This window comes from Molossus molossus, unplaced genomic scaffold (assembly GCF_014108415.1).
Source record: "Molossus molossus isolate mMolMol1 unplaced genomic scaffold, mMolMol1.p scaffold_m16_p_1, whole genome shotgun sequence".
Taxonomy (NCBI): Eukaryota; Metazoa; Chordata; class Mammalia; order Chiroptera; family Molossidae; genus Molossus; species Molossus molossus.
The window spans coordinates 239,844,214-239,869,944 of NW_023425344.1; the positions used below are offsets into that span (position 1 = coordinate 239,844,214).

General features: G+C 47.7%; 1 protein-coding gene across 3 annotated transcripts in view; it reads right to left on the reverse strand.

Moving 5' to 3' along the window:
* The window catches only part of FOXN3 (forkhead box N3), a 378,852-nt gene that overhangs the window by 259,118 nt on the left and 94,003 nt on the right, over window positions 1–25,731 (reverse strand). For all 3 annotated transcript variants that reach the window (XM_036240745.1, XM_036240736.1, XM_036240711.1), the window contains exon 2: window positions 19,910–20,025. The gene's annotated coding sequence lies outside the window, so the exon portion shown is untranslated. The remainder of the gene's footprint in view (window positions 1–19,909; window positions 20,026–25,731) is intronic.

Genomic DNA, 25,731 nt, shown 5'->3' on the forward strand with positions numbered 1-25,731 from the left:
TCACTGAATAAATAAATCAGACATTCCTGAAACAATGAGCAAATAAATTTAAGAGATGAAAATGAACACATTAACAATGTACCAAACACACGCAGACACAAATCCTCTACATACAATGAACACACACAAAAATGACTGAGGTCTTCCAAATGAGGTCTGTAGTCTAGTTAATAGAATTGCACCGATGTCCGTTTCCTGGTTTTAATGGGGAACCATCGTTATGTAAGATAACAATGCATGGAGGTCTTCTCTATCTCTCTTTTTTTCTTTTTGCAATTTCTGAGTCTATTATTTTTTCAAAATAAAAAGTTGCCAACAATTATATCACAAAAAAAAGGTGAAAAAGCCCTGGCCAGTTTGGCTCAGCGGTTAGAGTGTCAGCCCATGAACTGAAGAGTTGGAGGTTTGAGTCCCAGTCAAGGGCATGTACCTTGGATGCAGGTTCGATCTCTGGCTTTGGTCCATGTCGTGTGGGAGGCAGCCAGTCGATGTGTCTCTCTCACATCTCTCTCTCTCTCTCTCTCTCTCTCTCTCTCTCTCTCTCTGGTCCTCCCTCCTTTTCACTCTATCTAAAAATCAATAGAAAAATATTCTCAGGTGAGGATTTAAAAACAGAAAAAGGTAACATGCTCCAGGTACCAAATGAGCAGATGAGGCGAGGGGTTTCCAGCCTCGTCCCTGCAGGGCCCCATTATGTTGCCGCACTTGGCACACCCCCAGGGTAGGGATGAGCTCCACCCTTTCTCTCCTACTCCCTCCTTTTTCTCAGGTCTCAGCTGAAATGCACCCCCAGACATCTTCCCAGACCACCAGCTCCCCAAGCATCCGCACACGGCTCATCTACCGCCTTGGACCCTAATCAAAAATCTCTTGCCTGTCTGTTGTCCTGTCTTCCCCCAGGACGCAGAGGCCACGGGAGCAGGGACCCCAGCTGCGTGTGCCCCCTACTGTTGCCCCAGCACCAGGGCATCTCCCGGGCCACAATACTTAAGGACTATTTGTTGAATGAACAATGAATATATTAATGAATTAATGAAGAAAGTATGTCAGAAACGGATGCTGAGAGTGATACTGTTAGCCTTAAAGCCTTCCTAATTAAAAATAACAATGAAAACCAAGTCCTTTACAAAATACAGCACTTTAACTATGGTTCATAGGAAAGGACTCGAGACCCACAACGGGATGGCCTGAGTAGGTGACAGAAGAAAGCAGACGCCCGAGAGCTGGTGGACCAGGACGGGCGTCCGGCGGGCAGCTCTCTGGACAGACCTCGACAGATGGATTGCTTTAGAGAGAGGTCAACGTAGGGAAGTGGGGGAGGGTGCTTCTGAACTGGGAACCAGTGTGAAAGACCTCAGGGGCCTCCAGGCCACTCCTGTGTTTTCAGGAAGCTGGTGGGCAGGGCCGGCCTGCAGCAGGGGAGAGAGACAGCCCTGCCCACAGGGGCCTCTAGTCTAGACCATCCGCTTTCTGTCTAGTAAACTAAGCTCTGTAAACGTCAACTCCTTCGTGAAAGAATGTTTCCTGACATGACAGGGAGCTCAGAGACGGCACCTCCGCCCTTTGAGTTCTCGCTGGCTGGGAGAGAAACCTGAAGGCTATTTTACGTTAATCTTTACATTAATCGGGAAGCACGAATCCTTGACCCTTTGGGGTAAACCCCTCCACTGTGGGGTGGGCCACTTTGTTGAGCTCTCCTGATCATGCCGACAGAAATCAAGTTCTTTTTCTTCCTTCAGAGAACCCCCGAAGCTGGAAAAAAGCACCCACGTAAAATGCGTGAGGTTGGGGTATTAAGGAACACAACTGATGCCGTCAGAAGCCATCCCCGAGGCCACTGCTCCAGGGACCTAAGAAGCGGGGCTCCCCTGATGGCGTGCCTGCGGACCATGCAGGGGAGGCTCCCAGCCCACTGTCCTGTAGCAAAGATGAAACAGATCCCAATCTTCTCCAGATTCCAGCAGCTGAGGGGACATGGGGCACCAACAAAGAAGGACGCGACATGTACGGGAAGGGCCGAGATGCCTGTCTTCTTCCTGTTTCCCAGGACTGCCCATGTCCTAGAGCTGGGAGCCGAGAGGCGGTCAGGGTCTACTCTATTTTTTTACTTATTTTTTATTGATTTCAGAGAGAGAGGAAGGGAGAGGGAGAGAGAGAGAGAGAGAGAGAGAGAGAGAGAGAGAGAGAGAGAGAAAGAAACATCGATGAGAGAGAACATCAATTGTCTGCCTCCTACATGCCCCCCACTGGGGATCGGGCCCACAACCTGCGCATGTGCCTTGACCGGGGATCAAACTGGTGACCCCTTGGTGCATGGGTCGATGCTCAACCACTGAGCCACACGGGCCGGGAGGGGTCTATTCTCGCACACAGCTATCCTCAGAGGCATGGCCAAGAGGGCCCATCCTCCCCACTTACTAGAAAGCAATCCTGGTGTCATATACGCATGGCCATAGGGTCTGGCCACACCTGGGAAACTGACGAGTGATTCTCTCTCCCTGGAAACCTTCGCCGAGAAAGCTTCCTGAACACTTTCTGAAGCCCCTCTGGCTTAACTCTTCAGTAATATCTGGCAGGACGTTTTCAAGATGACCACACGGGGCGGGATTTACACCACTGGCCACATGCCAAAGGGGTTCCCTGGAACTCACAGATCTCGGTGTCCAGAGAATGTGAACAGTGAGCCAACACCTGTGTCGTTCATCACTGCAGGTACTTCGAGGTCACTCCCATCCCCTCTGGTCGAGGAAGGCTGGCTGGTGCCCTTGACGGAGGTGAAAGGCACTCCTGGAATTTTCCGTTTGAATCTGAACTCTGGAGCTGTCTACATGCCGTAGGCTTAGGGCATCATTCTGGATCGTATCGTAAAATTAACTTGAAATGCTTACTCCAGTTTTTTAGGTTTTCATGAAGTGTTCTTTCACGAGGCTGATGATTCAGGTAGGACATCTCATTAGTTTTATTATTTTTATAAATTATGCACACACACAAAATGAGTTTCTACCAGCTGCCTCAAAAGGAGTCTGTGTGTGAACACGGCGGAGCAGCTGAGCAGGGCGAGGTCAGAAGCCAATGCAGGGCTCGTCTCTCCAGGAGCGTCTCCGGCGCTCTGGCTTCCAGAGGCTTCCCGGTGCCTCTGGTCCATCACTACCACTTATTTTCCCTCCTTTCCATCTCTTTTCCTTTCATGTCTGCCCCTCCCTGAATCACAGCTCAGTGCACTGAGGCACACACGTTACTCTGCTTAAAGCAAACTGAGATGGCCCAGCTGGTGTGGCTCAGTGGTTGAGCGTTGACCCATGGACCAAGAGGTCACTGGTTCGATTCCTGGTCAGGGCACATGCCCAGGTTGTGGGCCCGATCCCCAGTGGGGGGCATGCAGGAGGCGGCCAATCCATGTTCTCTCTCATCAATGTCTCTATCTCTCTCTCCCTCTCCCTTCTTCTCTCTCTAAAAAAAATCAGTAAAAAAAATTTTTTTAAAAAGCAAACTGACATGGAAATATATTCAGCACCCCAAAATTAGGGCAGGTATTTTGCTACCAAATATGACTTTGTCAAACCAAAAAACAAAACAAACACCCTCCACTGGTTTCTCCTCTTTTTCATCTCTTCCACTGACAGCAAGCGTAGGGATGTGTTTTCTGTGCCACCTGCTTTAGTACCTCCCGGCTGCTGAGACAACTGCTTTGCCCACAAGCACTAACCCTACCCAGGTCGGAAACATTGTTGGAATCTGCCAGATGAATCAAGGCCTTGCCCACCAGGACCCCACAGCCTGGAAAAGGACACAATGCACACAGCAGTCACTATCCAGTGTGGTGAGTGCTGTAACGCAGGTGCGGACAGACTGTTTGCAAGACACACGGCCTCTGTAATGAAAGCAAACCCTTTACCATGAGGTAGCAAACTCCAGGGGACTTGAGGCAGCTGAGCAAGAACCTTGACTACTCTGACTTCCCCTTCTCTTGGGGTTTTCTCAGTTCGGTGCCTGTTCTAGTCACCACTCTGATCCGGAGGCACACAGCTCAGGAGGGACCGCCACGCTGCCGTCGCTGAGAAGCTGACAGTGGCAAGGGGCACGTTTGAATCTTTACCTACAGAACAGGGAGACACGCAGCAACTACGATGCTCGCAAAGGAAGAGAGTATCACAGCCCCGGGCACAATGTTGTTAGTTCTCATGTTGGTACACCGCTGCTGGTGCTGATAATAATCAGGAATTCAGAAGCATCTGACCAGGCTGGGGCCTGCCAGGGGCCCCTGAGCACAGACATCTGCACAACACTGGCCCCTTCTCTCCTTGGCTCTCACACCCCAGACCCGGGCACAGCTCTGCTGGGGAAGAAGAGGAGTCCTGGCCCCGCGTGACAAGCCAGCGTCTAGCAGAGAAGGTGTGTGCCAGACGCTTTACCTGTTCAGGTGTGTTTACTGCCATCCATCATCACTGTTCCGACCCTGAAATGTTGTGGGCAAAGAACGTGGTTTCAGTACATGCTACAGAAAGAAACGGCTGGGGACATGCTTAACACATACAGTCAGGAAATTCCTCATCTGGGAGGGGGGATCTCAAAGAGCCTTATGGACAATCTTTTCATTAAAAAATACAATTATTGCCCTGGCCAGTTTTGCTCAATGGTTACAGCTTTGGCCTGTGGTCCTGAGAGACCCGGGTTTGGTTCCCGCTAAGGGCATGTACCTTGGTTGCAGTTTGTCCCCAGCCCCGGTTGGGGTCGTGTGGGTGGCAGCCACTCGATGTGTCTCTCTCTCTCTCTCTCTCTCTCTCCCCCTCCCCTCTCCCTCCCACTCTATCTGAACAAAAAGTGGAAAAATATCCTTGGGTGAGGAGAAAAAATAAAATGCAATTATTTATTGGATAATTTTTAAATACAGACAAAAACATTTTTAATGTAAATGGTCAATAGTCTCACCACCTAAACAGATTAATCCCATGTAAACATTAAACACTATAACAACACTGATAGATGAACCCTTGTTGTTGTTTTTTAAAGACAAAAGGTAATGTGCAAAAAGTTGCCTTCCCTCCTACCTTGAACCCTCTGTCCTCCCTTTTTTCTTGTGTATCCTGCCAAGAAGAATTATGAAAATGTGAACACATACATGTATATATAAGACACATACATGTGACTTAATTTTTTACCTACATACGCCCCCCCCCCCCATTTCTATGTTGATCTCCTACCTGCCAATTTGACGGTGTTCGGAGGCGGAGCCTGTGCGGGTGATTAGGTCATGAGGCAGAGTCCTCATGAGGGGACTAGAGCCCTTGTACAGAGACCCCTGCCCGGCCCCTCCCTCCACGTGAAGACACAAGGAGAAGTCTGGGGCTGGAAGAGGGCCCTCGGTGCACCACACCGGCACCTTGATCTTGCACTTCCAGCCTCCAGAGCTGTGACCAATACATTTCTGTCGCTTCTACGCCCCCAGTCCGTGGTGTTCTGCTCCAGGTGTCCCCCGGGCTAGGACAGAAGGCAGTGAGCACAGTCCTGAACGGAATGCTTGCTGTGTGCTCCTCGCCGTGATAAACAACATTCCCCGGCTTCTGGCGGTAGTGAGTGGATCTGCACCCACATTTCTCAGGGGGAACTTGCTGGGTCAGTGCATCTAACTCGTGACGATGCTGCCAGTGCCCTCCCAGACAGCGGACCCCGCTGTGGAAACCGAGAGAGGGTGTTTGTCTTCCAGCCCCTCTCCGGAACTGCATCTTCTCAAATTCCTTAAATCTGCCGGTCAGACAAGTGACAAATGGTATCGTCTCACTGTTATAGATTTCAGCCTCTTTAAATTATGAGTGAGGTTGAGAACTGTTTAACCCTAAACGTCTAACCCTAAGGTATTTACAGAGATGAAGCAGGACCAGATCTGGGGTCTGGAGCCACCCCAAGGACGCCCTGGCCCCCAGCCCCGGGAGCATCTGACGAACAGCAGCCGACCTTCTCCCTGTTGCGCAGTTAGGGCACACCCGGGCCGCAGGCCCTGCACTGCCTGGGTTAGGGTGGGCGCCTCCTCGGGGCCAGCAATCGCCAGGCATGTCTCCCTGCCAGATGGGGTGGGTGTGGGGGGAGGTGTTGGGGGCCTCAGTCTTGCCCTGGGCCCGGGAAGCAGGGCTGTGGGACTTCCCTGCTTGGAAGTGTGCTGACTGCAGGTGCTCCTCCTGCTCACGTCACCGCAGATGTTTCTTCTGTCTGAGAGCAAAGTGGTTTGTGCCGTGACTGGACCTTCCCATTCCTCTTTCTCCTCCGTGCAGCCAGCCTTCTGCGCACTGGGGAAGAAAGCTGGTTGGAGCAGGGGACGGCTCCTTCGAGGAGGACGCTCCAGGGGCCCTCCCCAGGCCCGAACAGAGCAGGTGTTCTGCTCACCGAGCACGTAGGGGTGCGATACCTGGTCTCTGTGAGCGGCTCAGACCCCGCTTCTCCCACGTACCGTGGCCTTGGGCACCCTCCTCTAAGCCTTGTTGTCCTCACCTAAATGATGGGAATGACACCGGTGTCTGCTTTGCTAACATACGAGATTGTTTTAATTTTTGTTTTTATCCTCACCTGAGGACACTTTTGCATTTATCTTCAGATAGAGTGGGAGGGAGAGAGGGAGGAAGAGAGAGAGAGAAACATCGACATGAGAGAGACACATCGAGTGGCTGCCACTCACACGACCCCAACCGGGGGCCGGGGACAAACTGTAACCGAGGTACGTGCCCTTAGCGGGAACCGAACCTGAGATTCTCTGGTCCGCAGGCCGACGCTCTAACCGCTGAGCCAAGGCACACGCGGGATTGTGTTAAGCAGAGTGGACTGTGTATGCCAATGTTTTGGACACTGTGTAGCTCAACGCACAGGAGGGCCGCGGGCCTTGGTGCGGGAACACAGTCCTCAGCCCAGCACACGGTGCCTGCTCCCTCCGAGGTCGTCCTGCAGCGCCCCACCTCACACCCAGCACACCAGCTCCGCCGGGCCTCATGACACAGGCTGCGCCAAGGTTTCATCTTGATTGTGCAAAGAACTATTTCATAAGCGTCTATTTATATACCAGCTAAACTAGATGTTCAGCGAAGAGAACTCCAGTAACTTCATCTCTGTTTGGCAGAATCCGAAAGCACAGCTCAATTACTAGATTTTCTCAGCCAACTATCAGTATTCACACATTAGAATTAAAAAATAAAGTGGTCATTTGGAAAGGAATTGTCCTACAAGTATGACATATTTCTCTACTATTTTCTTTTACATATATATATAGGTATATATATATATATATATATATAGAGAGAGAGAGAGAGAGAGAGAGAGAGAGAGAGAGAGTTAAATGCAGTTCAATCCTTTTCCTTATCACTCTGCCACCATCATAAACATTCAACCAAGTCTGGAATCATAAGAACCTGTTCTACCACTTACAGCTTTGAGACTGTAGGCAAATCATTTAACCTCTTTGTGCCTCAGTTTTGTCATCTATAAAAGTAAAGAGAATCAGAACTAACACAAAATAGAGACAGACTCAAAGATAGAGAGCAGGCAGACAGCTCTGGTGGAGGGTGAGGATGTTGGGGTGGTGGAGGGAATGAACAAACAAGGGTTCGAATTCATGGTCACTGACAACAGTAAGGTGGTTGCGGGGGTGGGGGGAGGGTGGAAGAGGGTATGGAGAAATGGAAAAATAAAATAAAAAATAAGAAATAAAAACTTTTTTAAAATGAAAGAGAATCAGAAAACCAAGTTAATCAGGAGTGTGGCTACATTAAGAACACCGAACCCACAAGGATCTATCTACTTAAAGTTTAGTGCATGGATTTGGAAAAAGCTGTTTTGGCCTCTGAGATGTTTTGTTTCTTCCTAACTCTTGGATATATTCCAGATAGCTGACTTTGCTGCCTAAGTGAGGCTCTCCTGTGTGGATATAAATTCCTTTGGGGGCCTTAAAGAATATAATTAAGGCCCCAATGGAACTTGTTACGCCAACAACCCAAGCCCAGACCCGAGGGTTCTGGTCCACGCAGGGAGCCCTCAGCAAGTGAGCCTGGCAGAGCCTGAGAAGGCAGGGAGGATGGCGGCCTGAGCCTGGCGAGTGGGGAACAGCTGCCCTGCAGCCCGCTGTACACACAGACCAACGCCCCAACCAACTGCGCTTTGTCTTTGTAGAAAGAGACTGTCAGACGCTCACTTAAGAAAATGAAATCTAAAGGATGACTTCCAACACGAGGACAGTCCACAATGAACACCCAAGCAGGGAACCAAGGTCTCATGGCCATTTCGGAATGCCTGTGGAGGACGAGCTGAGAGGTGGCACTGGCTTGGCCAGGAAGGGTGGCTGGGGGACTCCCTGTGCTGTTGCACCCACGGCTGGCTGGCTGCGTGGCTTATAATCATGTGTCAGATGGAGAGTGTGAGGGGCTGGGGTGGAGCCCCCTCTAGACAAGACAGTACTGAAGAGAGGGGACAACCCCACTTCAGGTGACGGTCCATTTTTCTGAAGGTTTAAAGAATTCCCACATAAATTCTACTCACTTGCTTCGGTGGGCTACGTTTCTTGAGTTCTGGCTCTAATATTGAAGGCATATACTGTGGACATCATAGAGGTATTTATAAGTATTTCAGCTCTGTCCCTGCAAGTATACAGTTTCATCACATTTTCCCAGCTCCTGGAAGTTGGGGGTGGCCATGCGACTAGCCTTGGCCAATAAAATGTGAGCAGAAGTGACACGTCGCAACTGGACAGCTGTGCTCCCCCTCCCCCAATTCCTTCTTCTTTCAGCCATGGTGATGGGGACTCAGTCTCCATCTGGGAATGAGAACAAGGATGGCGGAGTCCCCAGCAGCCTCAACAGATACGTCGAGTGAGCAAGAAAAAAACCTTCATCATTTTATGCCCCATTGTTTTATAAGTTTGGGGGGCTGTCTGTTACCCCAAACCTAGTCTACCCAGAGTGACATATATGCACCACTTAGCCACCAAAAGGTGACCTTCTTCTCCTAAATTGGTAACTTGCTGTCAAGTGTTTAAATGTATTAAAATAGACAGTGTGCCCATGGAGCTCACAGTACTAGGAACTCCATTGTTTATTACAGATGTAGACACAGTTAAAATATTTTTTTAATTGATCTTAGGAGAGAAAGGGAGGGAGGGAGAAGGACAGAGAGAGAGAAACATCAATGTGAGAGAGAAACATCAATTGGTTGCCTGACTGGGGATGGAACCCACAACCTGAGTATGTGCCCTGACTGGGAATCGAACCTGCTACCATTTGGTGTATGGGATGACGTTTCAACCAACTGAGCCACACTGGCCAGAGCTAGGCACAATTTTTATTTACAAGAAACCAAACTCTTTTCCAAAAGGTAAAATTTAAAACTGTTCCCAAACAACCCCTACAACCTCCCATTCCTTTCCTGAAACCCAGTAAACACATTTCCAGGGGCAAAGGCTGGACATTAACATATGCTCCAAATATATCATCCACTGGTGAAGAAGGCATTTCTTTTATTAAATTCTACTCCTGACGTGAAAGACTTCCCATGACACTCTTGAGCAACACATCAGGCTGGTCTGCTCCAATGGGAATCCTTTGTTGATTTTATCTTCCCTGTGGAATCCAGAGTTTTAAAGTGCAATTGTTTGAACATCACTATGGGTTGACACCCCATTTCAAGTCATCATTTTATTTACTATGAAAAACATGAATTTAGACAAAATTTATGGTATTCTCCTACACTAAAAACAAAAACAAAAACCCACAAATGAAGTTCTTCTTTACTAAGATGTATCAAAATATATGTCACACACAGTGCAGTGTAGCCTAGTCACGTCGCTGAGCTGTGACCAATAACATCCTCTCACTTCTAAATAACTGGCTCCACAGACAGGCTGTGTTTACATGAAGATACCGATTCAATCATTTTGGGTCAGATTTATTGTTTTAGCTATCATCACCTTTTAAACTTATAAATTAGTTCCAATGTAGTCATTTTAGTGACCAAAATAACTATGCCATGATTGAGTTTCTCAGGTTGTTAAAATGATCAGATCAGAGTTACTGCTGATGAGTCAATAAAACGCTTAGAAATAAATATGAGGGGAAATGTACAGCCAATCTATTGGCTGTCAAGGCCACAGTACCTGCCTGCCACCCCCACCCCCTCCCAAGCCTTACAGTTTATACCTAAATTCAGGCTTTTCAAGGTCTCTAAGTACTTTGATATATGCCTCAGAGAACCACTTGAATGTAATCGTCAATTAAATTATTAATGAAAGAACTATACAAATAAAAGCATCATGCTCTTTTATGTAGTAATAATTATTATCATAAGCAATGCAAATTGAATAATAAGAATTATCGGGACAGTTCAGTGATAAGCTGACAATTTCCAGCAATCAGACCGAACATCCCTGCTGAAGCTGTTTAATAAAATAAATAGCAGCTTGTTTATACTTTTGTTGAGTTAAGCACACATACATTCAGAGGCTACTTATGTGTCCTGGGTAAAAGAGCTAAAAAGAGAAGTGGAAAATGGATAAAGAACCTGAATAGATAATTCTCCAAAGAGGACATACACATGGCCAATAGACATATGAAAAGATGCTTGTCACTAACCATCAGAGAGATGCAAATTAAAACCACAATGAAGGCCCTGGCCGGTTTGGCTCAGCGGTTAGAGCGTCGGCCTTCGGTCCAGAGAGACCCGGGTTCGGTTCCTGCTAAGGGCATGTACCTCGGTTGCAGTTTGGCCCTGGCCCTGGTTGGTTGTGTGGGTGGCAGCCACTCGATGTGTCCCTTTCACTTCGATGTTTCTCTCTCTCTCTCTCTCTTCCTCTCCCTCCCTCCCACTCTATCTGTACAAAAAATGGAAAAATGTCCTCGGGTGAGGATAAAACAACAACAACAAAAAACCACAATGAAGTATCACCTCATACTTGCCAGAATGGCTGCCATCAGCAAATCAACAAACAACAAGTGCTGGCGAGGAGGTAGAGAAATGGGAACCCTAGTACACTGCTGGTGGGAATGCAGATGGTGCAGCCACTGTGGAAAACAGTATGGAGTTTCTTCAAAAACTTAAAAATTGAATTGCTTTTTGACCCAGCAATTCCACTTCTGGGAATATATCCTAAGAATCCTGAAACACCAATCAAAGAGAATATGTGCACCCCTATGTTCATATCAGTGTTATTTATAGTAGTCAAGATCTGGAAACAGCCCAAGTGTCCATCAGTAGATGAGTGGATAAAAAGTTGTGGTACATATACACAATGGAATACTATGCAGCTGTAAAAAAAAAAAAAAGAAGAAGAAGAATCTCTTACCCTTTGAGAGAGCATGGAGGGACCTGGAGATTATTATGCTAAGCAAAATGAGTCAGAGAAAGACAAATACCATATTATTTCACTAATGTGTGAAATCTAATGAGCAAAATAAACTGATGAACAAAACAGAATCACAGGCCTGGATACATGGAACAGACTGACAGATCTAAGAGGGGAGGGGGATGAAGGAGACTGGATGAAAGAAGGTGAAGAGATTAGCCAAAGAACATATATACATAGCCCATGGACACAGATAACACTGCAGTCAGGGCAAGGGTTGGGGGGAGGGAGGCACTGGGTAGAGATGAGCAAAGGGAGGAAAATGGGGGACATATGTAATAGTGTCAACAATAAACAATTTTTTAAATATTTTTTTTTCTTTATTGATTTTAGAGAGAGAGGAAGGGAGAGGGGGAGAGAGAGAGGGAGACAATTATGAGAGAGAACATCAATTGGCCGCCTCCTGCATGCCCCCACTGGGGATCAGACCCACATTGGGCATGTGCCGTGACCAGGGATTGAACCAGCAACCTCCTGGTACATGAGTTGAAGCTCAACCACTGAGCAACACTGGCCGGGCTTTTTTTTTTTTTCTTAAATGTTTATAAGAGTTTATTGGAGCCAATGCTGATGACACATGCCAGGTAGCAAGAGCTCATATGTTGTCAACAATAAACATTTTTTTTTTTTTATCCTCACCCGAGGACATTTTTTCTATTTTTTGTTCAGATAGAGTGTGGGAGGGAGAGAGAGAGAGAGAGAGAAACATCGACGTGAAAGGGACACGTCGAGTGGTTGCCACCCACACGACCCAACCAGGGCCGGGGACAAACTGCAACCGAGGTACATGCCCTCAGCGGGAACCGAACCCGGGTCTCTCAGGACCGCAGGCCGACGCTCTAACCGCTGAGCCAAACCGGCCAGGGAAACAATAAACATTTTTTAAAAATTAAAAAATAAAACGACATGGAGGTCAAGTAATAAAAAGTGGAAGTAGTTATTTGGTAGTAATTTAGATATTTCCCCATCGTAAGAAAACAATGAATCCTATAAATGATCTCAGAATCAAATGACATAATTTAATTATACATACATATACATATAGACACATATTCCTACATACAGTACTCATATTACGTAAGTTTATATATATATACGTATACATATATATATATAAAACTATAGATTCTTGTAACTAAGTATAATGTTGTATTTACATTCATGCGAGGGCTAAAGTTAAATGCAATAATAATAATAGGCCATAACTATTTAGAAGCTTTTATCAAGCACCTAGCTACCTACCACACGGCCACACGCAGCTCTGTGAAAGACCAGGCCATTCCTCATTCACCTTCGAGGGCCCCTGATGGAACTCTGCAGAAATCACAGCCCTCAGTCAGTTAGCACTGCCCAGTTCTCCACCTGTGCATCCAAGACTGACTCAGGAGAGGTATCTTCACCAGATCAAACTAATCCCAGGGAAAGTTTGTTAAACTCGAACTGGTGAGTAATCTGGACCTTCCAGCAGCTGCTACAACCAGGGTCCTGCCTCTTTGGGTTTACCTGGAAATGCACGCATTCTGTGTGAGGTAATGATATCCTCTGGTGCTCAAGGGCAGAACATCCAAGGAGTTCGGTCGGCTCAGCTTCCAGCCAGAATCAAGTAAAGCCGAAGAGGGGCCTTCACCTACCTGCTTTCAGATGCTCACAAACAAACACACCTTCTGCTAGGTTCTGAGCGGCAGCTACAAGTCCAGCTGTTCAGAGGCCATTGGACTGGGCTGAGGGTGATGCCATGTCTTTTACAGACTCACGAGGCCAGTTTGGATGCCCTTCTCCTCCAAGGGGTATCAACTTCAAAAGACCTCTTCCTCTTCAGCCTCCCTGGGAGAGGCTGCTCTGAGTTCCAGTTCTTCCTCTGAGCTAAATCTACCCTGGTAAGCCAGGAAGCTCTCCCCTGTGCACCGTTGCTCTCCCTCTCATGGAGCTCCGAGCTTTGAGCACAGTTATGGGGCCCCAAAGACTCAGTCCCTGGTTATTGCCAAAATATCCATTTAAGAGTTCCTACGCACACACGAGCGTGAGAGTAAAGTAAACGTGGACACATAAATATACCCGCTATGGGAACCAGCTGGCACAGTGCAGCCCTTCCCGGGGGGAGGAACGGCTCCCCACCTGCCTTTGCGCGGCGGGGTCTGCCAGACTTCTGCCCTGAGATCAGTGTGTGACTGTGTTCCAAACCCGCGGTGCTGTGGACACACGCCTGCTCGTAATGCTTTTTACCCCTCTTCTTTAAATCAGGAAAAAAAGTCTTAATTGCTGGTATGTCTTGAACACTTGCTAATCCCCTTTTTAATACGGAGGATAAGCCACGGGCTGCAGGCCTCCCGCGAACAGTCATGGAGCCAGCAAGGGCGGTGGAGAGGGAGGCGACAGGGCACCGAGGGGCAGGGGCAAGGAACCCACTCCGGCCAGTTCCCAGATGGTGATTTTGCAATAAAATTTCAAAAATAGTTTCAGGGACAAGCGTCGATTGCCAGCTTTTCCTGCTGCCAAGTAAGGATATTGAACTCACGATCATGTGCTTATTTTCCTCCTCGCCTTGGCCTGAGGAAAAGGTCATGTTAGAATACTTGCTTGTACCTGTTTGTCCGTCCCCCGCCCCCACCCCCACCAGCATTACTTTGTAAACTCCGAGGCGCGTGCAGAATTTCCTCTGCCCTCCTCACCGGAGGTCCCTTGAAATAGATCAGACTGGACACAGAATCTGAGTATTATTACTTATTTTCTCATTTCCCTGGAGAATGTTCCACATTTGCTTATCTTCCTCCAGAGAATTTCTGTGAAACACCCTTTCTAAGGTGACTTAACCACATAGCTGTCATATATATATGAACATGTTTTACATTGGATTCATTTCAACCCTTGATAAGAAAGTAGTATATACATGCTTCTCATGGAAATTAATTCTAATGAAAGGGTGTATTTGCGCTTTCAGCCTAGGAGCCTGAGCTGCAATGGCCAAGAACACATGTACAAAGAATGTGGATACCTTGTCCTGCAGGCAGAAGCAAATGACCGAAGACTTTCCCTCCAGTCATCTGTTTTTTTTTTCAAATACGTTTTTATTGATTTTTCGGAAGATAGAAACATTGATGTGAGAAACATCAGTCGGCTGCCTCCTCCACGCCCCCTCCTGGGGATCAGGCCCACAACCCAGGCATGGGCCCTGATGGGGAATCGAACGGGGACCTCACAGTCCATGGGACGGCTCAATCCACTGAGCCACACTGGCCAGGCCCCTCCATCCATGTTGACATAACCTACTCCACAGCCAGCCAAGATGACTGCTCTGAAGGAAACCAATTTGCAAACTCTGGACAAGAACCAGGATTTTCAGTGACAACCAAGAATTTAGACCAATTTAATTTCTGAATTCTTGGAAGACAATGGCCATCTATATTCAAGTGTCCTGCACAGGGCCTATTTGCCACATGCAAAAACCTCCCTTATCCCTTCAGACCAGAACTCTATCCAGCCTCCTCATCCCTCACAAACATCTTGCAAAGGGCCTTCTGGACAAATGAACGAATCCATAGTTACCTTGTTATCTTTCAGTACACAGAAACTGATGCAGAAATGTTTTAGATTAATTCTCAATCCAATGAAAATGGGTTTTAATTTCATGTCTCATTATCAGGCAGGACCACATTGTTAAGTAATAACAATTATAATCATTGTAAGGGCTACCATAAAATGAGAGTTTACCATCTGCCCAACACTGTGCCAACTATTTTATAAGAATTATGGTATTTCATTCTCACACCATCTCTATCAGGTAAACGTCATCATCCCCATTTTACAGAGGGGGAAATGGAGGCTCAGGCACCTTACATTCTTTTCTAGGAATCCACGGCTCAGAAATCGCATCCACAGTCATTCAGCTAGAAGGAAGAAGGACTGGAGTCTGAAAGTAGGGCTTATATTCTTATAGTAAACTAACATCACTGCCACACCCCAGGGATCCTGGGCCACTTCACTAAAACCGACCCTGCCGTAGGCCGCAGTTTCTCTGGTGTGTGCACTTGCCACGGTTGTGCTGAAAACCCAGGCCATCCCCTCCTTCACTGTTCTACAGTCCTGTTCGGACTTGACCCCTCTCTCAGGCCCCCCGACTTCGGCCCTCAGGCGTCGGCCCACTGCAACTACAGAGCGGACTGCAAAGTCATCGTGTCCAATTAGACACAGCGGCTTCTCCCAGGACAGTCGGTGCCACTCCAAATGGCTTACGGTGGACCAGAACTCGATGGACCAGAACTCTGAACTTGTTTTAAATAAAGCAAGCTCTCCGGAATTCACTAGGTTCTCTCAGCTGCTTTAGTTTGTGACAATAGGGCAAACGTCAGCATGGATACTGCCTCCCCCATTCTGCCCATGTTTCGCTTTGTCACTTCTGTGGCTCCCTGTGTCCCTATATATATGGAGCACAAACTCTCAGCCCACCTCACGAAAGTGATTGCAATGACCCAGTGAGACAGTAAAAACATTGCGGGGGAGTAATGCCTACTGACACTAAGGTGTTAACACCTTGCCTTTTCCAAAGAGTACAGGTTATGGCAAATACTGGACACTGAAAAGGCCAAAGCACAGATCCCGAAACGCTCTCTGTTACATATATGAGGGTTTCCATTTAATTAAAGCGTTTCCAGGAAACACCTAGAGCCATTACCAAAGGCTCTAACTGGGCAGCCAATCGAAAAACTCCCCGTAGGCCTATGAATCAGTCTTTGGGAGAGATTTTTGTTTTGTTTATGAACATTTGGGTCCCACTGATGACTCAAGCACAACTTCCTTGGCATTAAAGTACCTGGAAACTGAGATTAATTGCCCAATTTTTAATTACATTTGGCCTCTGTGTACCCCGTGTTGTAAGTGCCCTCTCTATCATAGTACCGTGAGAACATTTCATCTGTTGTTGGCTATTCTGAAACAGCGCTGGTGTCTGAGCAGTTTATGGTCACTAAGATAAGGCGTTCTAGCTTTCTAAGAATCTAACACACACACTTTCTGTGCGGCTTTTTAAATGGCTTCAATAAGGAGAACCGCAGAAAAATACATTGACCTGAGTTTGTTGCCTGTTTACGAACCCTCTGCCTGTCCAGCTACCTCTGCCTCCGGAGGCGCCAGACCCCATTCTGAACAAGGACTCTCTCCCTTCCTGGAGTCTCTCGTTTTCTTCATTGTCTTCATCCAGAGAACAACAAAGACCTCATAAATGTCATTTCATATTCTGAGCAATTTGCTATAGGCAACTACACCATTACTTTGTACAAATAAATTTACATAAATCATTATTAGAATGCTTTATCTTAGCAGCATTATTTGGTTCCCAGAGCACAAATTAAATGCATGCTTAAAGCAGAATATTTTCAAGTTATTCCTATACGGTGTATGAGATAGAATTAGGAATTTCCATTTAATTTTTCTTTCCTGATGGAATTCCTTTAGTTTTCTTTGTACATTTAGAAACCACATATATAATTTTCTCTGGGGGGTGGGGTGGGGGGTGTTTCTTGAAGCAAGCAATGCAACAGATGAATCGGCCACATTTGGTTCATTTTCCAGAGACTGTTCCCTTTGATTCCATGGGTTTGGTTCTGAACACTGATCAGGAAGGCCAGGGACCAGGGAAATTAATACCAGCTTGGAGTGGATGGGTTTTTGTTTGATATTATTCTGCAAGCAAACACTGGTCTTTGGTTGTAGTTGGGCTTTTTTTTTAAACAAACAGATTTGTACATAAACTTCCTGAGAGCAGAGCTCGGGTTCTCCAGCTGTTTGTGTTGGGCCGGTGCCTGCTTGGACCCACTGCTCAGCACATGGCAAGTCTTCGCCGGCCAGACTTCCCTCCAGCCTCGATTTCAAAATACAGCCTTCTCTCCCTGTGTCCGTGCAGTGCCCAGTTTTAAAATAAGCTGCAAATGTCAACGTCAGGGGAGCGGGGAGGGACAGGGGCTGGCAGGCAGGCAGGAGACACGCTGGCCAGCCCTGGTCCTGGTCCTCGCTGGGTCTGGGGAGTCCCGTCGTGATCTTATATCTTGACTGCTTTTGGGGTCCTAAAGGGCTAAACTCACCACTCAGGACTGTGACGTTCTGGGAACAGATTCCAGTGTCGGGAAAGCGGGCCCCACGTGGTCAAGGGTTCAGTCCTCGAGAGGATGAGTGAGGCAGCCCGTGGGCGCTATGAGCACAGCATCCGACGGGCCTGGGTTCCGAGCAGAGTGCTGCCCCTGAGAGCTGTGGTCATGAACAAGTCAACCCTTTCTGCACCTGTTACCTCTCCTTCAGGTGAGGAGATGCCCTGTACCGACCTCACAGGTTTGGGGATTCAATGAAGTAATGAAGGCAACAACTGAGAACACCGTCTGATTCTTAGAAAAAGCTCAGTCAACAGTGGGTAACAATAATCTTGAAGGATGACCAGGGCAGTCCAGATGGGGTGGTCATATGATTTACTGTCTACCCCAGATGTGTCTGGGTGTGAAAGGGAGGACTGTATGATAATCATGTTGGGTCAACAAGGCAACGACAGGACGGTCACAGGGCGTGTGTGACTACTCCAGCCCATCATCATTCAAGACATGATTAAGAAATTAAGTAGCCTGTATCTTAGCTATTTTACAACTCATAATACCTTTTAAAGCTCTTTCATGTGTCCTATTTGCACCTCTAATAAACTATATGAAAAACTATAGGGCCGGCTCCTTCCCCGTAACGAGCAAACCAAGCGCAGGGAAAGCATGAGGTCCCCGCAGTGTCGCGGTGCTCCGGCGGCAGAGGGACCGCCAGCGTCCCTCCGCCCTGCCTACTTCCCAGGCTCTGGCGGGGAGACAGGGGCAGGTGGCTAATTCTGGCCAAGGGACTGTGGCTGTGGAATTGGCTGGGGTCATTTCTAGTCTATGGCACTTAAGAATGAGTGTGTGTTCTCAACTCTTTTTTTAGCCTCATTTTAAGGTGTAGATGTCACAAGATGGAGGCGGCTTGGAACCTCGAAACACTGGCTACAGGACAGCCACACTGGCGGCCCTGATCCAAGGCTCTGACTCCAGGAAGGCCCCAGCTCCTGGGGCAGTGGGACCCCAGCCGCAGGAGCCCCAGGTGGGGTGTGGCCAGGGCAGGCCGGACACCGAGAGCAGGCCTCGCAGGAAACGACTCTCAGTAGTACCTTCAAGACCCAGGGTAGGAAAGTCACCACTACTTTATCCTGGAAAGGAGCTGGGTGTGGGCAGGGTGTACTCGGCCATCCCCATGTTGATCAGGGCATTTGGTCCTCCGTCACTGACTGTGGCCCCGTATTCCGCCTGGAGACCCTCCCTGATTTCCAGCTTTCAGAACCCCAGACAGGCGCTCGGCACCAGCGTATACACTCCTGTTCTTGGCTTATGCTTCCTCCCCGTCAGTTCTTCTTCTCAGCCCAGAATAGCACCTCGTGAATCACCAGGGACTGACCTCACACAGTCCCTGGTTTGTCCCAGGGCCTTTTCAAAAGCCACACCTGCCAAGCAGAGCTGGGAGGGGAGGGGTGCAGGTGTGTAAGAGAAGAGTAAATAACCAGGTAGAGAGGCAGAGGCCGGGCAGACCCAAAGACGCAGAGAAGGCCAGCAAAGTGGCAGCCAAGCCAGGGCTGGGGTGACAATGACCACGGTCCTGAAGGAAGCTGCCCACCAAGGGCCCACTGGAACAGGCCAGGTGGGGGTTCCCCAGGGACACCTTAAGGGATCCAGGCTCTGAGGGGAGTGTGGCTCTGGCTGTGACAAAGAATCAGGGTCCTGGTCCAGGCGGCCAGGGCCCCCACTGCCTGGGCTCACGCGGGCTCAGTCCCCTCTTCCCACCCAGGGGCCATGCTGCTCCTCCTCCCTCCACCAGGGCTGGTGATCCCCGGGGACAGAGCCCAGCGGAGGCCCTCCCTCTCCTGTGAATTCTTCCCGAATTATTTCAATCCCAATCCTAAAGGTCTCTCAATTCCCTGAGCCAGAGAGCGACTGTCAGTGCCCAGCCCCAGCCCCATGTGGCACCACCACTGATGGGGTCCTGGGCTGCGGCTAAGCCGTGAGCTCCACGCGGAGTTCCACGTCTTGTATTACATTCTCCCCGTCTGTCCCGAGAACACATAACCAATACGCAGTAATACTTGGTGACCGCCATTAAAAGGTACCACATTAGAAAGATTAACTCGAGTAAAATGTGGGCTTATGGCAAAGAAAATGGCTTAGAGGAACTACAGTAGAACCTAGTCTCTGTACGAAACATTCCCAGCCATGTTCCTTTTGCTTTGTGTGTCTATACACGCACCCGAACTTCAGATGAAGATGTGAGTCAATGTTTTCATTATCTTAATGCCTAAATTGGATTGACCACATTGTCAGTCCGATCAGCTGCATAAATTGATCATTAAGAAGATTGGGAGGAAGAGGGGCGGATACCAATTGATGGAGAAACAATCGATTTGGCATTTGCATTCAAACACAGCTTTGGTAGGTCATTTATTCCGCGCAACCTACCGGAGGGGTAAGCAAGCTGGGGAAGGCAGGTCGTGGTTACCTGAGTCAGAATGGGTCCAGGAAACCGAGGTCAGCATTGCTCCAGTCACAGAAAGGACAAAGATGCCTCCATGATCACAACAGCTCCGGTCTTCCAGGAGACGATGTTTCCAGTGGCTGGTGGAGAGGAGCGGAAGGAAGACAGGGTTAGAGCAGAGGAGGAGAGAGGACCCTCTCAACCACAGTGGATGTCATCTCTGGCCAGACTCTACAAGACGTCACACTTCGGTGAAGAGTCAATTGCAACAGTAGCTCTTTATTGCTGGGGAAGTTACTGAAGCGCTGGGTCCTTCGTGATGTTCTTGAAACTACCTCCTGGGGCATAAAAGGACCCAGACATGTGAAAATACCTGCCACAGACCTTGTGAGACCGTCTTGTGTTACTACAACTGCTATTGAGACATTTGTGAGATCATTTTATTTTACTATATGTGTCGCTGAAACACTTGTCTACATAAAGGAAAAACATCACAGCACCTACAAGCATTCAAGGCCAGTGTTCCACCACATAGTCCACCATGTGTTCTACCATGTGGACCAGCCTCGATCCACTGGGTAGACCAGGTACACAGGCTGCAAACTCAATGACTCTCTATTCTGTTGTAAAATAAAATTACTCTGGCTCTGCTCCTGGGGAAAAAGATCCATTGAGCTAAAGCTCACTAAGTGGGCTGCAAGTTTTTAAGCCACAGTTAACCAATCATCTTGCAAAATAGGAAAGGTACATGAGATGGAGCACATCATAATTTGATGGAAAGTATTTTTTTGGCCTCCGCCTTAAGGAAGACAGATCAGTAGACTGTCCAATAAAAACAACGGTATACCCTATGAGCTTTAGTGGAGAATGTTAAGAAATACATTCATTAAATCAATGGTTCTCGCCTGGCCAGTGTGGCTCAGCAGACTGAGTGTCATCCCATGGACTGGTCAGGGCACATGCCCAGGTTGTGGGTTTGATCCCCAGAAGGGGCCGTGCAAGAGGCAGCTGATCGATATTTCTCTCTCACATCAATGTTTCTGTCTCTCTCTTCCTTTTTCTCTAAAAAAAAAAAAAAAAAAAAGCAATAAAAACATATTATTTTAAAAAATCAGTGGTTCTCAAATGATGGTCCCTGAAGTGGCATAAACATTACCTGTTGTTGGAAATGCAAACTGTTGGCCCCACCCAAGACCACCTGAGTCTGAACATTTGGAGGTGGGGTCCAGTGATGTGTTTTAAGAAGCCCTTCAAGTGATTCCAACACACTTTAGAGCTTTAATTTACCCACCCATCCAAAGACCTTTAATCTGTTGTTGTAAAACAAAATTATCCCTACTCTAACGCATGTTAAATTTCAATTAAGGGCAAAGTATTGAGCTGGGGATTGGAGGGAAAATAGATGGAAGGGTCAGAGAGAAGACAATGAAATCGCCACCTTTGAGAAATGTCTTGTCCGCTATGGGAGCTAAGACGTGTATGTAGGCAACTCAATATAGATGGTGTTATTTCCTGTAACAAACAGAGGTTTGCAGAGGAGACATTTGTTCCTGGTGGCGGTGGGGCAGGTAAAAGAACACATCAGGACAATCACAATACCAATGGGCCTTGACATTTGAACAGGATTTTGAGTGGGAGGACCAAGCAAAGGCCCAGAGTTGAGAAAGCATGAAGACTATTCAGATACATGGAGTAGCCAAGTCTGGCTGATATCAGACATACTTGAAGGTGATCCATGTGAGACAAGGTTACTTTCAAGTACAGACAGGTAACTGCTAGGGGCCTGTGAAAACCATCCAGCAGCATCTGTTGTTTCTGTTTAGAAATTGACATCTAATAAACTAGGGGACTCTAAAATTTCTTTCTTTTTTTTTTTTTTTTTATCCTCACCCGAGGACATTCTTCCATTTTTTTGTTCAGGTAGAGTGGGAGGGAGAGAGAGGAAGAGAGAGAGAGAGAAACATCGACATGAAAGGGACACATCGAGTGGCTGCCACCGGCACAACCTAACCAGGGCCGGGGACAAACTGCAACCGAGGTACATGCCCTTAGCGGGAACTGAACCCGGGTCTCTCCGGACCGCAGACCAACGCTCTAACCGCTGAGCCAAACCGGCCAGGGCGGGGACTCTATTTCTAAACCCAGTTTGCTTTTCCGTAATTTTGTACTGCATTTTCTAGAGGGGAGCATGCTCAAAGGATTAACTGCAGAAGGCTTGCCCAGGAGGAACACACATTTTAAAGTAAGCACAAGACTTTGGATCTCACAGTAGCCTCAGGAACATTCTGCAAAGGGACAGGATCTCACCACACCTAAAAAGCCCCTGAGGACATGTAGGGTTTTAGCTTTATAAAACAACTCAAGGGAATACTGGTATACCTTAGTCACAGGAGAAAGTTAAAGGGTTGGGAAGGAGGAATGGATGAAGGTAGTCGAAAGGTACAGACTTCCAGTTATAAATAAGGCATGGGGAGATAATGCACAGCGTGATGACTAGGGTTAAGAATACTCCGTTGCCTACTTGAATGTTGCCGAGAGGGTAGATCGTAAAAGTTCTCAGCACACGCAAAAATATTGTTGTAACTATGTAAGATGACAAATGCTCACTAGACTTATTGTGATCATTTTGCAATATATACAAATATCAGTTCATTATGTCATACATCAGAAACATGTTATATATGTCAATTATACTTCAATTTTTAAAAAATTGAAATCACGTTTAGAAAAAAGTTAAACTGATACTCAGGATCTCCAAGTAGAGAAAAATAATTTTCATGATCAAGAATGTATAACTTTCGCCCTGACTGCTTTTGCTCAGTGGTTAGAGCATCAGCCCGTGGATCAATGTGTCTCAGGTTCAATCCCCGGTCTCGGTCAGGGTTGTGTGGGAGGCAACCAATTGATGTGTCTCTCTCACATCGATGTTTCTTTCTCTCTCTCTCCATCCCTCCATCCCACTCTACCTAAAAATCTATGGAAAAAATATCCTTGGGTGAGGATTAACTAAAAACAGAACATATGGCTTTAGCTTCCAGAAAACTGACATAAATAGAATGCTTTATTTCCTGATGCTGCCAGATGAATGACAGGATACTGACAATGTGTGTGATGCCCCACAAGGCTCTGATAGAAACGAACTGGATTCCGTATGGTGATACCTGCGTGCTCACCCCAGCTCTGCCGTTTGGCCATCGAGTCATTATGGGCAAGGCACTCAACCCCTTAAACCTCAGTTTTCATCAATCAAGAAACAGAGGCACTGGCTTGCCCCAACTTCTTTGAAATTTAAATAAGAAAACAGACATGAAGTTGCAACATTGCACCAAGGTATAGAATGATCCTACTCATTGAGACCTTTGGGTACTAATTAATACTTGTTACTGTGTTAGCCTTTGAAAATATAAATGTAAAATGTTTCTTATGCCCTCGAGACTCCTTTTAAATATTTGCAGATACAGCACTTCTAAGGAACAAACTTGGCATCGACCAAAGCACTCTCCCATGAAACATTTCACGGTGAATTTTTTACTTGTGATTTTTTTTTTTTTTTTAATTTCATTCCTCTGACCACGACAGAGCATCCAGCATCCTTCAGCAGTGCCTGGGGAGCACAGCTCAGTCCTCAGCAACACAGACACATACGATGGCGATAATTTATCATCTCTGCAGTAGTTTCGTCCCAGATGGACCATTTACTAATTTATTTCCATATGTAACTGGCAGAGAGATTAATCAGGCTTCCAACTTGGAAACCTGAATTGAGCTCTGTTTCCTTAACAGGCTAACTCTGGAGAAGAGGAAGTACACAATTATACAGAAAACCTAGTGTTCCCCTAAAAAAACCTGTCTACCTCAGACGCAGGCGTTCACACACACACACACACACACACACACACACACACACAGAGCTTGCTCCTCCTGTCAACAACTCGGAGGGCTGGTTCCTTCTTTAGATACTCATGGGCTCCCCACAGGAGCTCGTGGGCACCCGTACACCCAGAAACGTGACGCCAAATCAGGTCCGCTGCAGCCACACTCTCCTCCCTCCGTGCAAGCTCGGGGCTCGTATTTCGGAGACGGAGGGGCTCTTTGCCCGGCGCTGCACCCAGCTGGCCCAGCTGCGCGGTGCCCGGGCTCTGGAAAGTATGTGCTTTCTTTTTTCCAGTCTTTTTAAGGGTCTGAACTTGACTGAATTCAGCAACTGCCATGACCTCGGCGAGGCGACGGCTGATGAACTTAGCTGTCCCCCCGAGTTCAACTCTCAGTCCACTTCTGTTTTTGATTCTACGCCAGGGGTATCAGTTTTTAGCAAAGAGTGCTAATAGGATTGTTGTCACAGGACAGTGTTTACATACAGAAAAACAGCCAATCCCAGCACAGGGCCGAAAGCACAAGATGACTGTGGTGTCTTCAGTGGAACCCAAGGCCTTGGTAAGGAAGGCTCAGTAGACAAGACCATGTATGTGTGTGTGTGTGTGTGTGTGTATTTATTCCTCACCCAAGGATATTTTTCTATTTATCATTAGATAGAGGGAGAGATACAGAGACAGAGAGAAACATCGATGTGACAGAGACACACTGACTGGTTGCTTCCTACATGACCCCGACCAGGGCCAGGGATGACAAACCAAGGTATGTGCCCTTGACCTGAATCGAACCCACAACTCATTGGTCCGCAGGCCAATTCTCTAACCACTGAGCCAAACCGACCAGGGCAAGATATTTTTTTAAAATAAGTCCTCACCCAAAGATATGTTTTTCTTGAAAAAAATTTTTAAGAGAGAGAGTGGAAGAGGGGGATGGAAAGACAGAGCGAGAGAGGGAGAGAGAGAAACATGGATGTGCGAGAGAAACACTGATTGGTTGCCTCTTGCACACTCCCTGACCAGGGATCAAATCCACAACCGGATGTGCTCAGACCGGGAATCGAACCTGCAACCTTTTGGTGTATAGGACGACGCTCCAACCAACTGAGCCACACCGGCCAGGGCAGGACCATGTGGAGATATTGGCTACACCCACACACACGGGTTGCTAACCAACCTGTGGCTTTAGAAAAGTCACTCAGCTCAGGTTCACAAGTCTCTCTTCTGTAGTATGAGGAGTTTAGCTCTACCGGGTTCCTTCTGGTGCTAAAATCTTGTGATACTGTGAATATGAAAAAAAAATTGGTCATTCCCTTGGTTTCTGTGTTTAGAAGTTTGGGAGCCCCCGGAAGTGGCAAAATCAGTCCAGATGCTGGGGGCTGCGACAGATAGAGCCCTGGGAATCTCTGTACCCAGCAGGGAACGCGAGCGTCGGAAGGCTGTGCAACGGTGTACAGCTGACCAGTGTTTAGGAACGCGACGCAATACAACGGTTCGAAGTCCTGTCCTAGGTACGCCGGGGGGCAGCAGTGCCCAAGTCAAGCTCTTTGGCCTTGAGTACGCCCACATCTCAGTTAGGAAGAGATACAACTAATCTGAGTACAGTACGGTGAGTGCTGTCATTGAAGACAAAGAAACTGTTACAGGAATATGGAAGACGGAATAACCCTTCTAATAGGGCGAGGAGGGAGGTCTGTAAGGTCTGATGGAGGAACTGAATTGGAACTGGGTCTCACGAAGCAGGGGTGGGAATGAAGGCATCTGGACATACACAGCGGCAAGAGCACAGGCCTAGGAGCCCCCTGGCCTGGCCGGGACACAGCATCGGAACCCAGGGCCTAGGAGAGGGAGGGCTGGGCGGGGGAGGGCGGGGCGGGGGGGGGTGCAAAGCCCTGGACGCCAGCCTGCAGACTTGCGTGGACCTGTGGCGGCGGGGACTCCAAGTGAACTGCGCCTCAGGAAGTTGACTCTGGCAAA